Source organism: Oryctolagus cuniculus, chromosome 15, assembly GCF_964237555.1.
Source record: "Oryctolagus cuniculus chromosome 15, mOryCun1.1, whole genome shotgun sequence".
NCBI classification, from domain to species: domain Eukaryota; kingdom Metazoa; phylum Chordata; class Mammalia; order Lagomorpha; family Leporidae; genus Oryctolagus; species Oryctolagus cuniculus.
Window position 1 is genome coordinate 65,626,767 of NC_091446.1, and position 16,857 is coordinate 65,643,623.

The 16,857-nt window shown below is 39.9% G+C and overlaps 1 protein-coding gene across 2 annotated transcripts in view; it reads left to right on the plus strand.

The window, feature by feature from the left end:
- ADK (adenosine kinase) overlaps positions 1 to 16,857 on the plus strand; it is a 604,142-nt gene that overhangs the window by 419,044 nt on the left and 168,241 nt on the right. The gene's annotated exons all lie outside the window — the stretch shown is intronic.

A 16,857-nucleotide genomic window follows, 5' to 3' on the forward strand; every position in this document is an offset into this window, starting at 1 on the left:
CTGGCAAAAGAAAATCCCTAAAATACTCAGTGGAAGGAAACTTTTTCAACTCTAAAAAGAACATCCATGGAAATGTACAGCTATCATTGTATTTAACGAGGAAACATTTGTGTGCCCTTAAAATGAGAACAAATCAAGTCTGTTCACTCTCCCCTTCTGTTCATCATTGTGCTGCAGATTCAGGGTTAATAAGGCATAAAAAAAATCCAGATCAGAAATGAAGAAATATAACTGTCTCTTATGAAACACAATTATCATCTTTGTAGAAAATCTGATGGAATCTTCAAAGAGCTACAAGAACTAAAAATGATTTCAATAAGACTATGGGATACAGAATAAAAAGTTAGAAACCAAGAACATTTCTATTTAACTAAGAATGGAAATTTCCAGTCCCCTCAGAAATATGACATACTCTGAAGATATGTAAGCTGCATAGTACAGAAAGTCATTGAGAAAAATTAAGACCTAAATGAGAGATATTTTGTGTTCATAGATTTGAGGCTGTGTTTTTAAGATAACTGTACTCCTCAAAATGATCTGTAGATTCAACATCATCCAATCAAATTCCTGGCAGTTTTTGTTTTTTTGTAGCAGTAAACAAGCTAAATTGCTTTGGAAAAGCACTGGAGTAGAAGAGCCAAACCAACTTTGATTAAAAAAAAACAAAAAGGAGAGGGTCACCAGCGCTGTGTGTAAGATAAGCCTCCGCCTGTGGTACCAGCATGCCGTATGGACACAAGTGTCTCAGCTGCTCCTCTTCCAGTGCAACTCTTTGCTTATGGCCTGGGAAAGCAGTGGAAGATGGCCCCAAATGCCTGGGCACCGCACCCATGTGGGAGACACAGAAGAGGTTCATGGCTCTTGGCTTTGGGTCAGCCCAGCTTTAGCCGTTGTGGCCTATTGGGGAATTTACCAGCAGATGGAAGACCTTTCTCTCCTATCTCTCCCTCTCTGTGCCTACAATTCTACCTCTCAAAAAAAAAAAAAAATAAAATAAAATCTTAAAAAAAAAAAAAATAGAGCCAGGCATTGTGGCACAGCAGGTTAAGCTGCCACATGGGATTCCTATTTTCTATACCAGAGTATAGTTTCAAGTCCCAGCTTCTCTGCTTGTGATCCAGGTACTTGCTAATCTGCCCATTAAGCAGCAGAATATGGAAGATTCTTTCTCTCTCCCCCTCCCCCCCTTTCAAATAAATAAATCTTTTTTAAAAATCAGATGACTTGCTATGTGATTGCAAGAGTCATTGTAAAACTGCAATTGTCAAGATTATGTCAAAATAAATATGTCAAAAGTCAATGGGACAGAAGGAAGAGTCCAAAAACAGACTTAAAATTGATTTTCCAACAAACTTTCAGAAGCAGTTTTGTGAAGAAAGAATAGTCTGTTTAATAAATCATTCTGGAGCAGTTGGATTTCTGTATCCAAAACAAAGAAAACTTAAAGCCAGTCCTGGCCATTGCAGCCATTTGGGAAGTGAACCAGTGAATGGAAGATCCCTATCCCTCCCCCTCTCTCTGTAGCTCTGCCTTTCAAATAAATAAAAATAAATCTTCAAGAAAAAAAAAAAAAAAAAGAAACTCCAGGATGTCAGTCAGCAGAAACTCAAAAGTCTTTACACTGTTTTAAGTATCAGCAAATAATGTACTTTATATCTTGAAATGAAGAATTTAGTTTTGAAAATAATTTCTGTTCTCGACTTAATCATCTTTCTGGTTCATTCCCCAAATGATGGTAGCCAGGAACTCATCCAGATGTCCTATTTGAGTGGCAGGAACCCAGTTGCTTAAGCCATCACTACTGCCTATCAAGTCTGTATTAGTAGGAAGCTGGAGTCAAGAGCCAATGCAAGGAATTTAATTCATGTCTCAGATATATGAACATGGATATCTTCATTGGCAACTTAACCACGAGGCTAAACACTTGCCCTTAATTAAGTTCTTTTTTATTTTAGTACAGGCACAAGTATAATGCTTTTTAAGTGGAATTTTTCCTATTTCTTAGCTTACTATTCCTTTTCTATTTTATTTGCCCAGGGGAAAAGATATTCTTCTCCAAAGAATATCTGAAAATACTTGGTTGGGCACATCCTGAGACTAAATAGAAGTATCCCCAGAAATACCATAGCTATACGATGACATAATGAAGCATAATTAATTTTACTTTTTATTGTTAAAAAGTATATAAAATCGGCCACTTCAACCATTTTTAAGTATATGATTCATTGGCATTAGGTGTATTCACAGCATTGTTCACCCTGCACCACTATTCATTTCCAAAACTTTTTCATCATCCCAATCTGATGCTCTGTGCTCATTCAGCAATAACTCCCCATGTGTCTTTCCCCTTCCCTGCCCCTGGCCTCAGGTGGCCACTGTTTTACTGTTTGTCTCTATGAATTTGCCTATTCTAAGTATCTCATAAAGTAGGATCACATAGCAGTTAATGTGTCTGACTTATTTCATCTAATGTTTTCAAGGTTCACCCATGCTTTTTTTTTAATTAATTAATTTTTTTTATTTTTGATAGGCAGATTTAGACAGTGAGAGAGAGAGAGACAGAGAGGAAGGTCTTCCTTCCATTGGTTCACCCTCCAAGTGGCCACTACGGCCGGCGCATTGCGGCCGGCGCGCCCTGCCAATCTGAAGCCAGGAGCCAGGTGCTTCCTCCTGGTCTCCCATGCGGGTGCAGGGCCCAAGGACTTGGGCCATCCTCCACTGCACTCCCGGCCACAGCAGAGAGCTGGCCTGGAAGAGGAGCAACCAGGACAGAATCCGGTGCCCCAACTGGGACTAGAATCCGGGGTGCTGGCGCAGCAGGCAGAGGATTAGCCTAGTGAGCCGCGGCACCAGCAGTTCACCCATGTTTACCACACATTCAAATTTCATTATTTTTAAAACTAAATATATATTATATAAATATGAATTTTTAATCCCTTCATCTGTTGCTGAACAGTTAGTTTCCACCTTTGACTATTGTGAATAACGCTGAACCTATCTAGATGTGGAATTGCTGGATGATCTATTTGGTAATAACTCTGTTTAACTTTCTGAGGAACCCCCAAATTGTTTCCCACAGGAGTTATACCATTTTACACTTCCATCAGCAATACATCAGATCTCAGTGTCTCCACATCCTCACCAACACTTATATTTTCCATTTTTTTAATGAATCCTAATGGGCATGTGATAACATCTCATTGTGGTTTTGATTTGTGTGGTTTACTTTTAATTAAGGCTCGATAATGCAGAGACAAATTTCTGTTTCCTCAATTGAAAATTGGTAACCTGTTATATTGCACTTTGTACTTTTAAATTATTCATCGGCATCGATTGGTTATACTTTTTAAAGTCCTTTTGAAACTGCTCTAGTATATAAACTTTTGTATGTTACACTGTGTTTTAATTTGTTTTCAACAACCTCAAATTTAAAATGCTTCACTTCAGCAACAACAGTTTGCTAGCTAGACTCACGGAAATCAGCTTAATGAAGAACATTCTACATGAGGATAATTATATCCATTGATGCCTTCTAATGCAAGCTGCTTTGTAGTCATTATCTAGCAGTACATGACTAAAGAACTTGATAATTCTTCTTGTTTTTCACTTTTATTAAATTAAGAAGTTTTTTTAATAGTGTCATTTTGCAAATGGTTCTTAAGAGTAGTACCTTTCAGGGCTCCATAATCATTAGATAATTAACCTGCCAGGATTAAGTATACTCAACTTTGCCTCAGGATGCTTATCTCTCAAATAAGGTCAATTATCTCTTGATAATAACTGCTTTGTCAAGAGTTATCACTTAATTCCACAGTGAAACTGTACAATGCACTTTAAAATCATTTAAATAATAAAATGCATTTTAAAATTGGGCAGAAGAATTCAGTTGAATCATTTCAAATTGATTAAGAATGATACGTTTTAGATAAAGCTCTCCCTCATACACTTAGTGCGTTGAATCTCACAGATGATTTCAATTTATAAAGATAATTTATTGCTCTGCTTCATCAGTCCTCTTGCTGGCAATATTCCCACATTGCACATTTCCTTACAGAGAAACCCATTTTAAACCTGTTGACCTCAACGAGGGTTCCGTATATCAAACTTTTCTACTATAGGCCAGGAAGATTGAAATTATTCTTTGTTTCCTCCCAGGTATTCTAACTTTTAAAAAAATATCCAGTTCATCAGCAAATAAATTACAAACAGTGGACAAAATTCTAGTTGTGGTTGTTTTGTTGCTGAGTAGCTGTTCAGTCATGTTTAGAAAGCGATGTGGTTCAAGAAGCAGTTCTTTAAATTATAAATAACTTAAATACAGATATCTAAAGTAATTTTTTAGTTTCTATACATCTGTACATACATTGAAGACATTTGCTATTTCAATATGAAAATCTGTGTAAGTCTATAATTTGTTTTATTATGCACACCAAATGTGATAAGTACTACACATGCATGTATCTTCATCCGGGTATTCTCTTGTTGTTCAGGAGAGTTTTTGTAAAGGTGCTATTTTTAATTTTTAATACTTTCCTCTGTCAAATCTATGTTTTATCCCTCTGAGAATTCCTTTTTCAATTTTTACATCTTGTTTTGTCAATGCCTTGTTTGTTTGTAATGCTTTAAAGTGTATTATTTCCAGGGACTCAAGATTCAGGATTTTTCTTAGATCCGTATTCTGCCACTAGAAGTGAGAAGTGCTCTGTCTTTTCCTGAATCAGGGTGTTCCCAACATGAATGTGAGGAATAAGATTCTACCTAAAATGGTAATTCTGCTCTGTAATATAAACAAAAGTTCCTTGTGTCCTAGGACAGATGGAAGTCAGCTTTCTGAAACCATTTATGTAGACATCTCTCCATTCCTTTTATTTTGCTATGAACAGTGAGAGGATCCTGATATAACAGAATCTAAAGCTGTTGTAAGATCGATCAAGGGGCCAGACACCGCATTGCAGCAAGTTAAGCCACTACTTAGGATCCCTTCATCCCTTTTTCTCAGTGTCAGTAACTCTGTGCTTTTTTTTTTTTTTAATAGTTATATATTTGAAAGGCAGAGTTACAGAGAGGCAGAGAGAGTGAGAGGTCTTCCATCTGCTGGTTCACTCCCCAGATGGCTGCAATGGCCAGAGCTATGCCAATCGCAAAGCCAGGAGCCAGTAGATTCTTCCAGGTTTCCCATGCGGGTGCAGGGGCCCAGGAACTTGGACTATCTTCTGCTGCTTTCCCAGGCCATAGCAGAGAACTGGATCAGAAGTGGAGCAGCAAGGACTTGAACTGGTTCCCATATGGGATGCCAGCACTGCAGGCAGTGGCTTTACCCACTATGCCACAGCGCCAGCCTCCAACTCTGCTCTTCTGATACAGCTTTCTGCACACCCTGGGAGGCAGCAGATAATGGCCCAAGTACTTAGGCTCCTGGGAGACCTGATTGGAGTTCCGGGTTTCTGGCCTCCGCCTGGCCAAATCCTGGCTGTTGTGGGCATTTGTGGAGTGAACTAGCCAGTGGAGGCACTCTCTTTCACTTTCCCTCTGTTTCTCACTCTCCCTCTGTCATTCCTTTAACAAATACCATGTCATGCCTTTAACAAATAAATAACTTTTTAAAGATTAATTAAGGAAGATGAGAACCAGTGTTTTCAGAGAATATACATGACATACATAACATAACTCCTTCAAACCAAAATGAGGAGCTGGCATTGGGTTATACCTGGTGAAGCTGCCACCTACAACACCAACATCCCATATGGGCACTGGTTCAAGTCCCAGCTCTTCCACTTCTGATTGGGCCCCCTGCTGATGGCCTGGGAGACCAGCAGAAGGTGGCCCAAGTACTTAGGCCCTGACACCCTTGTGGGAGACCAGGATGAAGCTCCTGGCTCCTGGCTTCAATCTAGCTTAGCCCTGGCCATTGTAGCTACTTGGGGAGTGAACCAGTGGATGGAAGATCTGTCTTGTCTCTCCTTCTCTCTAACTCTGACCTTCAAATAAATAATTAAGTCTTAAACAAAAATATCCATGTAACCTTTAAAAAAAAAAAAAACAAAATGAAAACTTCCAGTGCTTTTATGAAGTTTTGGAATATTTTTGGTTTCTGATGACAAAAATTTCAGTTAACAGAGGTCTTATAGCATCGTAAATTGCTGCTTAGCACCTGGATTTAACTTGCTCCTTAGGGTCTTCCTGGTAATGTATTTTACTAATCTCAAACAAACAAAAAAAAAGTAACACAAGGAGGCTTCTAATGTCAGTGGCATGTTGTGAAGTTGTGCTGTGGGAAGGATTTGGAAAGCACCAAAGGGCATTCAGCTCTGTGCTTCACATCTCCCTTATTTCTACTCCCTGTCTCCTTTCTCTCCCATCCTCACCAACATTGCCTTGTTTTCCTGCTGCTTTTGTCTCCCTCTTCCTTACAACTACATTGCCTTTTCGAAGATGTAAAATGCCTTCAACTATCCCCGTCTACTATCCATCATTGGTAAAAAGCCTTATACTTTGAAATAGTTTGAATTGCTTGGAGACAATCATATTTTATGTGGTAATCCCTTTCTGTGTTATTTAAAATTTCAATTCATCTTTTTATTTGTTTTATTTCAGTTATGGTATTACAAATTTGCAAGCAGTTATTTTATTTAGTATTATTTATAGCAGTATGTACACATGAGTTAATATCTAAAGTTCTCATTTAATGCCTTTTAAAAGTTGTTTATTGATTGGATTAAGATAGCAGAGTAGGGAGGGAGCTTGCTGCTCTAGTCTAGAAGATAGTTTTTTTTTTTTTTTTTTCTTGACAGGTAGAGTTAGACAGAGAGAGACAGAGAGAAAGGTCTTCCTTTTTTTTCCATTGGTTCACCCCCCCAATGGCTGCTGCGGCTGTCGCACCACACTGATCTGAAGCCAGGAGCCAGGTGCTTCCTCCTGCTCTCCCATGCGGGTGCAGGGCCCAAGGACTTAGGCCATCCTCCATTGCACTCCAAGGCCACACCAGAGAGCTGGACAGGAAGAGGAGCGACTGGGAAAGAATCCAACGCCCTGACCATGACTAGAACCCGGTGTACCGGCGCTGCAGGCGGAGGATTAGCCTAGTGAGCCGCAGTGCCAGCCAAGAAAAGATAGTTTTTAAAAAGTGGAAAGATTGGCCGGCGCCGTGGCTCACTAGTCTAATCCTCTGCCTAGCGGCGCCGGCACACCGGGTTCTAGTCCCGGTTGGGGCGCCGGATTCTGTCCCGGTTGCCCCTCTTCCAGGCCAGCTCTCTGCTGTGGCCAGGGAGTGCAGTGGAGGATGGCCCAGGTGCTTGGGCCCTGCACCCCCTGGGAGACCAGGAAAAAGCACCTGGCTCCTGGCTCCTGCCATCGGATCAGCGCGGTGCGCCGGCCGCGGCGGCCATTGGAGGGTGAACCAACGGCAAAGGAAGACCTTTCTCTCTGTCTCTCTCTCTCACCACTGTCCACTCTGCCTGTCAAAAAAAAAAAAAAAAAGTGGAAAGATTATAGTTTCAAGGACAAATTAGGGAGAAAACAGCAGAGGAAACTACGCAAATTGGATGGACGCAGTGGACCTGTGTGGACGGCAAGGACACATACAACTCAGGACCTTAGCAGCCAAGAGCCTCCAAACCAGCTTTGGAGAGTGAGGAGAGACCAGACTGTAACAGCCCAAGCCACTGGCAAAAAAGATGCAGGAAGAACCTGGAGGGAATCCAGCTTGGAGCTCCATGGGGGATAGTGTACCTGCCAGACTAGAGGAGAAAAAACAAGGGGGAGGGGGGCACGTTTTCTCTATCCCCGATCACCGTGCAACAGCATCTTGTTACAAGCTGATAGAACGCAGGCACCATTTTGGACATATGTCACAGCTGTGCCAGCTGTGTCTGCACCTAGCAACTAGCCAAGTGGAGACTTCTGAGTCTGGTGGGGAGAACAGACAGGGTGCTGGGTGCTCGTGACTGTGGGAAGCTTGTGTGTTGGGACTGTGAAAACACTGAGGCTTTGTGAGAAGACTCCAGGTGTGACTGGGACTTTGGACAGTCACCATGGGAAGCTCCACATGATCAGGGCTCCCTGGTTACCTGGCGAGGGACATTACTGGGGAATCTGAACTGCACAGATCCTTTGTTTGGTGCTTGTGGCAGAGTGAACAAATAATATACCCACTGGGGCCAGCGCCCAGACACTGGTCTCCTTTGCAGAGAGGAGCTCAGCTGAGTCTATGCCAACAGACAAGAACAGACCTCCTCTCTGATTTAAAAAAAAAAAAAAAGGATATTTACTACATCAAACATGGGTGTGTCACCTAAGACACACCCTTCACCCTGGAGCACTGAACAGAGGAGCTCTTTGACCACACCCACCACATAGCTCTAGGTATTCCCTGAAAGCAGACACTCCACTAATCCACTCACAGTCTAAAGATAAAAGCTGCCACAGTTGGGGGGGGAGGGGGAGGTGGCGGAGAAACCACCGAATATCTCCACAAATGTACAAATGGTGCTTAGACAACTGGATTTCCACATGTGGAAGTATGAAGCAGGACCCCTACCATACACCTTTCACAAAATCCATTCAACATGGATTAAAGACTTAAATCTATGACCTGATACCATCAGATTATGAGAGAACATTGAGGAAACCCTGCAAAATATTGGCATAGGCAAAGAATTCTTTGGGAAAAACCCCAAAGGCACAGGTAATCAAAGCCAAAATTAATAAATGAGATTATATCAATTTGAGAAGCTTCTGTACTTCAAAAGAGACACTCAGAAAAGTGAAGAGGAAACTGACAGAATCAGATAAATCATTTGCAAACTATGCAATTGATAAAGGATTAATAACCAGAATATATAAAATGATCAAGACATTCACCAAACAAACTGAACAAAACAAACCAGTTAAGAAACAGGAAAAGGACTTAAACAGACACTTTTCAAAAGAGGAAATCCAAATGGCCAACAGACACATGAAAAGGTGTTTAGGATCACTAGCCAGCAGGGAAATGCAAATCAAAACCATAATGAGGTTTCACCTCACCCCAGTTAGAATGGCTTTCACGTAGAAATCAACAAACAACAAATGCTGGTGAGGATGTGGAGAAAAAAGGTACCCTAATCCACTGTTGGTGGGAATGTAAACTGGTAAAACCACTATGGAAGACATTATGGAGATACATCAGAAATCTGAATATAGCCCTACCATACGACCCAGCCATCCCACTCCTCAGAATTTACCCAAGGAAAATTAAATCAGCAAATAAACAAGTTATCTGCACCCCCATGTTTATTGCAGCTCAATTTACAATAACTAAGCCATGGAATCAACCTAAATGCCCATCAACTGAAGACTGGATAAAGAAATTATGGGATATGTACTCTATGGTTACCAAAAAAAAAAAAAACAAAAAACTGAAATCTGGTCATTTGCAAAAAAATGGATGAATCTGGAAAACATCATACTCAGGAAATAAGCCAATCCCTAAGGGAAAAATACCATATGTTCTCCCTGATCTGTGATAACTAATGGAGCACCTAAAAGGAAACCTGTAGAAGTGAAATTGACACTTTGAGAAGCAACGACTTGAACAGCCCTTGTCTTGACTGTCAAAGAACAGGTTTTTTTTTTTTTTTTCTCTCCATGCTGTTTGTTGAACCGCTTACTTAACATAGAATTAATCATATGTGTATAAAGTCAATTGAAAAATAGATCTCAGTAAAAAATAACAGTGGGACTATGAGAGGGAGGAGGAAGCTTATAACTATAAAGCTGTATAGTTCTGTAAACACTCCTATGGACTTACTTCTAAGGGTATAGTTTAAAAATGTGCCATGGGTCCCCAACTCCCATTGAGCTGGGTGGTAAAAATACCATCTTAAGTGTTAAAGTGACCATCTTAAGTGTTAAAGTGATCATATAGATAAGACTAAATGTTAAAAGGATCATATAAATAAGATCAAGTGTCTGGTAAAAATAATAGAATTTAAAAGCAAAGAATGTTCCAACATGGGAAGCAATCCACATAGCAGACTCGTAGAAAGACAATTGCTTTAAATAGCACTCTGACCTCAGAATCAGCCCTTAAGGCATTCTGGTCTGGCTGAAAAGCCCATGAGAGCTCAGGCATGGAAAGCCAAGACACTGTGGCAAAAAATATTCTACATGAAGGATCTCTGTGAGAGAGAGACCCAGTGCAAAGAAGTGGCCATGAAAGAAGGATGTACTTTTCTTTGAAGAAAGGAGAGAACTTCTACTTTGCTATGGCCTTGTCTAAATACTGATGGAGACTGTGGATTTAAAAGGCTTCCATAACCTTGGCAGCTCATATCAAGAGCCTTGGGTGATCATTGATGTCATACATAACATAAGAGTGTTAATTGTTAAATTAACAACAGGAGTCACTGTGCACTTACTCTCCATGCAGGACCTCTGTCCTCAATGAACTGTATTATGAAAATTAACGGTAAAACTTGTTCTCAAATAGTGTGTGTGTGTGTGCGCGCAAATTGTTGAAAACTTTACTTAGTATAGAGTTGGTCTTCTGTATATAAAATTATTGAAAATGAATCTTAATGGAGAATGGGACTGGGAATGGGAGAAGGAAGAGGGAGTGGGGTGCAAGTGGGGATGAGGGAGCTGGTATGTTGGGAAGAATCACTATATTCCTAAAGTTGTACTTATGAAATATGCACTCATTAAATAAAAGGCTTCTTTGGGAGAAAAAACAAACAGCTAATGATTGATATTCATGGGAAAAAACGGGGTGAACTTTGAGACAGTTGTAAGGATTCTCAAGACCTTTCAGGTTGATACAAAGATCAAATTGTAAGAGATGTAGATAATTCCAGAGTTTATTCACTGAAACTTTGAACACCAATGGAGAAGAAAATGGAAGGGATTGACAAGAGCTTTTGAAGCTATTTTTACCACCATAATCAGGCAGCCAATTATATCTGTAAATCTTGGCATATGCCAGAATGTTCAGTCACAATAAAAATATCTGGTAGAAACCATCAAAAAAAGTTACTTATTGCTTGTTATTATTTAATTAAATTGATTTATCCATATAAACAAAATCTGTAAATTTATATTAAAATAGATAAAACATTTTTCCAAAATTAAAAAACCTAGGTTTTATAGGGAAGTGGAAATTCCAATTACCCTGATTTGATGAGTACACGCTATGTACCTGTTTTGAAATATCACACTATACCCCATAAATATGTACAGTTAGCACATATTATTCAAGGATTAAATAAAATAAGAAAGCAAACCTTTTTTTGAATTAGCTCTTGAGTTTTTCTGCACATTTGGAGGGGCCAAGAAGAAAATTTTTGAATATATGGGAGATGATTGGCAATATTTAAATAGGTCTTATAGATTAGTTAATAGTATTTTATCAAAATTAATTTCTTAATTTTGATAATTTTGTTATACTCACATATAAAAAATCCCAATATCCTTTTTTTAAGCCAGGATCCCATATTGCATTTTGTTATCTTGTTTCCTTAATCTGTTTAATCTGATAGCAAGTCCTCAGTCTTCCTTTATGTTTTATGACCATGATAATTTTGCCTAGTACTGGCTATGTATAGAATGTGTAGAATGTCCTTCAGTGTAGGGTTGATTAATATTCCCTCATGACTAATGCATTTTTTTAAAAAACACCATTGAAATGCTGTTCTATCTTTTTCATGCATATATCAAGATTTCAGTTATGCCTCACTACTCATGATACTAATTTTGATCACTTGGTTAAGGAAGATGTTGGCCGAGCTTATCCATTTTAATTTTTCTCTTTCTGTTTTTAATAAGTATATTGTGGAGAAATATTTGAAACTAAAAATAGATTTTGATTATACTTTCACCCACTACTTTGAGCATCCATACATACTGCAGTTTTTACTGTGGCATTTGTCAAATGATGATTTTTCTCAGAATTCTGTATAAACAGGAGCTCTCCTTTTGTCCAACTTATGTATTACTTTTTTATCAGTATAATGTATGGATATTTGTTTGATGGGTTATAGTCCATTATAATAATTATTGTTCGAATTGTTCTAGATTTGGCTGTTGAAAGCTCCTCAAATTGGCCTTCTTCTTTGGATCATCCTCTATCATTTTGTGAGGAACTTCCTTACTTTCTGGCATCACAGATTGTTCCAGCTTCATCTTGTGTTTTCTGTCTTAGTCCTGGAATCACCCATTATATCATCCCCTTCTTCTCCATGGCTCTCCCTGCTTCATCAACCCTACCCCCTTAGGAAATTTCATTGGCTTCTGACTCACATTCCTAAATTTCTTTCAGCACAAATTAGCACCTAAATGTATCTTTGTTACATGAAAGGTAGCACACTATAGATCCTGATTGCACTTAGCTGCTTTTATTAATAAGTGCATCTTGAAAATCATGCTGTAACAGTCCATAGAGATCTTCATTTTTTTTAAAGATTTAGTTTATTTAATTTAAATGCAGATATATAGACAGATGTTCCATTAGCTGGCTCATTCCCCAACAACAGCTAGTTCTGGGCAAGGCCAAAACCAGGAACCTAGAACTCCATCCAGGCCTCCCATGTGAGTGGAAAGAGCCTGAGCACTTGGGCCATCCTTTGCTGCTTTTCCAGGCTCCTTAGCAGGGAGCTGATTCAGAAGTACAGCAGCTGGGACTCACACCAGGCGTAACCTAGTGCATCACAGTGCTGGCCCCATCACAGCAATGACTTTCTTTACTATATTTTCACTGCCTGACAAGATTAACTGTATAATAAATGAATTTTTTTGCTGGAAGATTTTGAATCTTTACAAATTTTAGGGAATAGTTGTGTTTATAAATATGATTATCTCTGGTTAATCACTTTTCTTCTTAAGATTCGATCTTGACCCTTATTCTATCAAACTAAATTTTATAACTACTCTAGATTAAATTGGTAAATTTGAAATATCTTAAGTGGTGAAATACTGACCCTTATTTGGATAGTCTTATATATTATGTATAGCATAATAATACAAAACTGAATTTTTAGTTAGCTAAATAAATTGTTCACTGGTGACTTTTTTCTTTCTTGTTTTTTTTTTTTTTTTTTTTTTTTTTTTTTTTTTTTGACAGAGTGGACAGTGAGAGAGAGAGACAGAGAGAGAAAGGTCTTCCTTTGCCGTTGGTTCACCCTCCAATGGCCGCCGCTGCAGCCGGCGCACCGCGCTGATCCTGGCAGGAGCCAGGAGCCAGGTGCTTTTCCTGGTCTCCCATGGGGTGCAGGGCCCAAGCACCTGGGCCATCCTCCACTGCACTCCCTGGCCATAGCAGAGAGCTGGCCTGGAAGAGGGGCAACCGGGACAGAATCCGGCGCCCCAACCGGGACTAGAACCCGGTGTGCCGGCGCCGCAAGGTGGAGGATTAGCCTATTGAGCCACGGCGCCGGCTCTCTTTCTTTATAAAGTAGGAAGTTGTACATTAGATGAGCTGTTGTATTGGCAGATACAAGATAGCAGATAGAAGATTCTCTCTCTCTCTTTTCCCCTCTCTCCTGCCTTCCTCTTCTCTCCCTCCCTTCCCTTCTCCCTTTTTCTCTTTCACTCTGTCAAACAAATCTTTAAAAAAAAAAAAAAACAAACAAAAATAGGAATACCATTTTATGGATCTTGAGTCTCTTCAGAAGTTAGTGGTTTTCCACTTTTTATCTGATCAATCAGACGTCTGAGGCTTCCCTTACAGAAGCTCCCAGGCAAAAAGAATATAGAACCCATGTAACCTACAAATTCTGAAAGCCACAATTCATTCTCTCTACAGCAAATGTGACTTACAGCCATCAGTTATTTTACCACTAAACCAGCAGCTTTTGCCAGTGACTTTTCAGCCACCACAGACCAATAAATCAAGTACTGTGTCATAACACAAACTAGCCATTGGTACTCCGAAGTCAGATGCTTTCTCACCACACAGACACCCTGGTACTCAAGGACTCCACACTGAAGTGCTCTCTGAGAACACAAGACCAATCTGGTTAGGCCAGCGCTGTGGCTTAGCAGATAAAATCAGTGCAGACATCCCACACGGGCACCAGTTCATTTCTGGCTGCTCTACTTCCAGTCCAGCTCTCTGCTATGGCCTGCACCCACGTGGGAGGCTTGGAAGAAGCTCCTGGCTCCTGGCTTCAGATCGGTGCAGCTTCAGCTGTTGTGGCCATTTGGGGAGTGAACCAGCAGATGGAAGATAGATCGCTCACTCGCTCTCTCTCTCTCTGCCTCTGCCTCTGCCTCTCTGTAATTCTGCCTTTCAGATAAATGAATAAATCTTTAAAAAAGACTAACCTGATAACCACAAAGCCAAAAAGACTGAGTGGAGGAACTCAGTGCCAAAAGAGCAGAAGGCAGGAATCTTGCGTAAGAGCAGCTTAGAATCCCCTGGGCTCAGGGAAGACAGTGAACTTCAGAGGAGTTGGTGGTGCGGCTCTGGCATCTCTCAAGGGGTCTGAGGAGTTATCAGCAGACTCTTTGGGGTCCCTTTGTGGTTGCCAAATCTGTCAAATGGCAGAATTCCAACAATTCAATTTAACAATCTTAATTGGCTTTCTTTTTGTTTCTGGAATTGAGCAGTACTTTATTCCCTGAAATGAACTAAGTATTCTGCTATGCCAAGGAAAGGAAGTTGATTTTATAGACAAAGAAGAAGACAGAATCAAAAGCAAATTAGGGACAGAAAGACAAGAAACAGAATAATAGAAAAATAACTGATGGGTTAACGCCATCTTACTTCAGGTTGTCTTTTTTGTAAAGATTAAGACAGGTAATTTCATTATTATGCCAATTGAAATCAGCCTGTTGGGGAAATCTGGCTTTCTAATCCTTACTTCTCAGAAAGTCACATAAATAGCTTAGTTTCAGCTTGATTTCATGGAAATTTAGCTTAAGTAACCCCATTTTTATTTTTGGCCTGATCTGTTCAGGGCTAGTAAGGAGCTTAGTCCAAAACAATGCTCCCTGTAATTTTTATTTAATAATCTTCTTGGTAAAATGGCACACAGGATGATTACTCTTTGTGGTAAGAATTTTTACATTTTGTTTAGTTGAAGCCTTTTTGAAATAAGGGTATGGTAATGTAGGGCATCTGGGGCTTGCTCATTTACATTTAACCTGATTTCAACCGTGGATAGTAGATTTCCCAGTTTTTATCTTTTCCATCCAACGTATTCCCCAAGAGTGAATGGTATAGCTGCACATAAATGCTTTGTCTCCCTGCCAGATGTACTCTGCAGTGTGATGCAGTTATTAGAATGCTGACCTGGGAGTCATGGGACCTCTGATTTGTTAGCAGATTTAGCTATGTGGGGATGACAAGTCCATTTAACTTTCCTAGCTCTTAATTTTCTCTTTTGAGAAACGGCAGTAAGCAAAATACTCTGTTTTGTTGGTATTAAGTAAAATATGTGAATATGATTTCAGAAGTACAAAGGGCTATGTAAAAAACAAGGCAGTGATGTGATACTTTAATTTTTATTTTAATTTTCTGTCATTGCACCAAGGAAAGTAGAATCTGTATGATCCTGAGTACAGACATAAATATGAAACAAGAAATATCCTTCACAATTTTAGCAAGCCCCAAATTGTGTAAAGTGATAATTATAGAAATAGAATTACTGGGTTATAGATTTTTCAGAAGAATAGTTAAAAGTTTATTTCAGCTTGTTCCTTTTAGGCACTGTTGGAGATCAGATGTACTTAAATTTGATCACAGTTTATTGAGAGCATATTTTGTGCCAAACACTGTGCTTAGCATGAAGTATTGAGAAAACTCTAGGAGTGTTATTAGTCTGTGGTTACATAGTCAGTTACTCATCACATTCTTTTTGCTCTCAGCTTTTTCCAAAATGGGAATCTGTAGTGTGTTTTCATAAATGGAGTTCAGGTCAGGCTTTTTGTTCACGTCAAGTGCCATTTGTATAAATACTTTTTTTTTTTTTTTTTTTGACAAGTAGAGTTAGACAGTGAGAGAGAGAGACAGAGAGAAAGGTCTTCCTTCCATTGGTTCACCCCCGAAATGGTTGCTACGGCTGGCGCGCTGCGCCGATCCAAAGCCAGGAACCAGGTGCTTCCTCCTGGTCTCCCATGTGGGTGCAGGGCCCAAGCACTGCCTTCCTCGGGCCACAGCAGAGAGCTGGAATGGAAGAGGGGCAACCGGGATAGAATCCGGGGTGCCGGCGCCACAGGCGGAGGATTAGCCTAGTGTGCCGGGTTGCCGGCCTAAATACTTTTTTTAAAATATGTATTTATTTATTTATTTGAGAGGTAGAGTTACAAGGAGAAGGAGAGACAGAGAGAAAGGTCTTCTATCTGATGGTTCAGTCTCCTAATGGCTGCAGCAACCCAAGCTGGACTGATCCAAAGCTGGGAGCCAGGAGCTTCTTCTGGGTCTCCAATGTTGGTCGAGGGGCCCAAGCACTTGGGGCATCTTCTACTGCTTTCCCAGGCCATAGCAGAGAGCTGGATGGGAAGTGGAGCAGTTGGGACTCGAACCAGCTTCCATATGGGATGCCAGCATTGCAGGCGGTGGTTTTACTTGCTGCACCACAGCTCCAGCTCCTGTGTAAATAGTTTTAAGAGCTTCAATTTGTGGAACCCCTACACTACTTTAACAAGCCCAGAGACTCTGGTTTCCACTAAAAACATAATCCTGTCTGTTTTCAGTCTGGAGTATGAAGAAGGGAAACCAGGGGGCTTCAGTCTCATACTGTCAAATTTTGCTGTGAAATATAAGACTTCAATATGTCATTTTTTTCCTGTATTATGAAATTGACTCCTTCTCTAACTCCTTTCCCTTAGAAGGGTTTTTGAATTGTCACTCAAAAATATGACTTCTCATAGGATTTGTTTAAA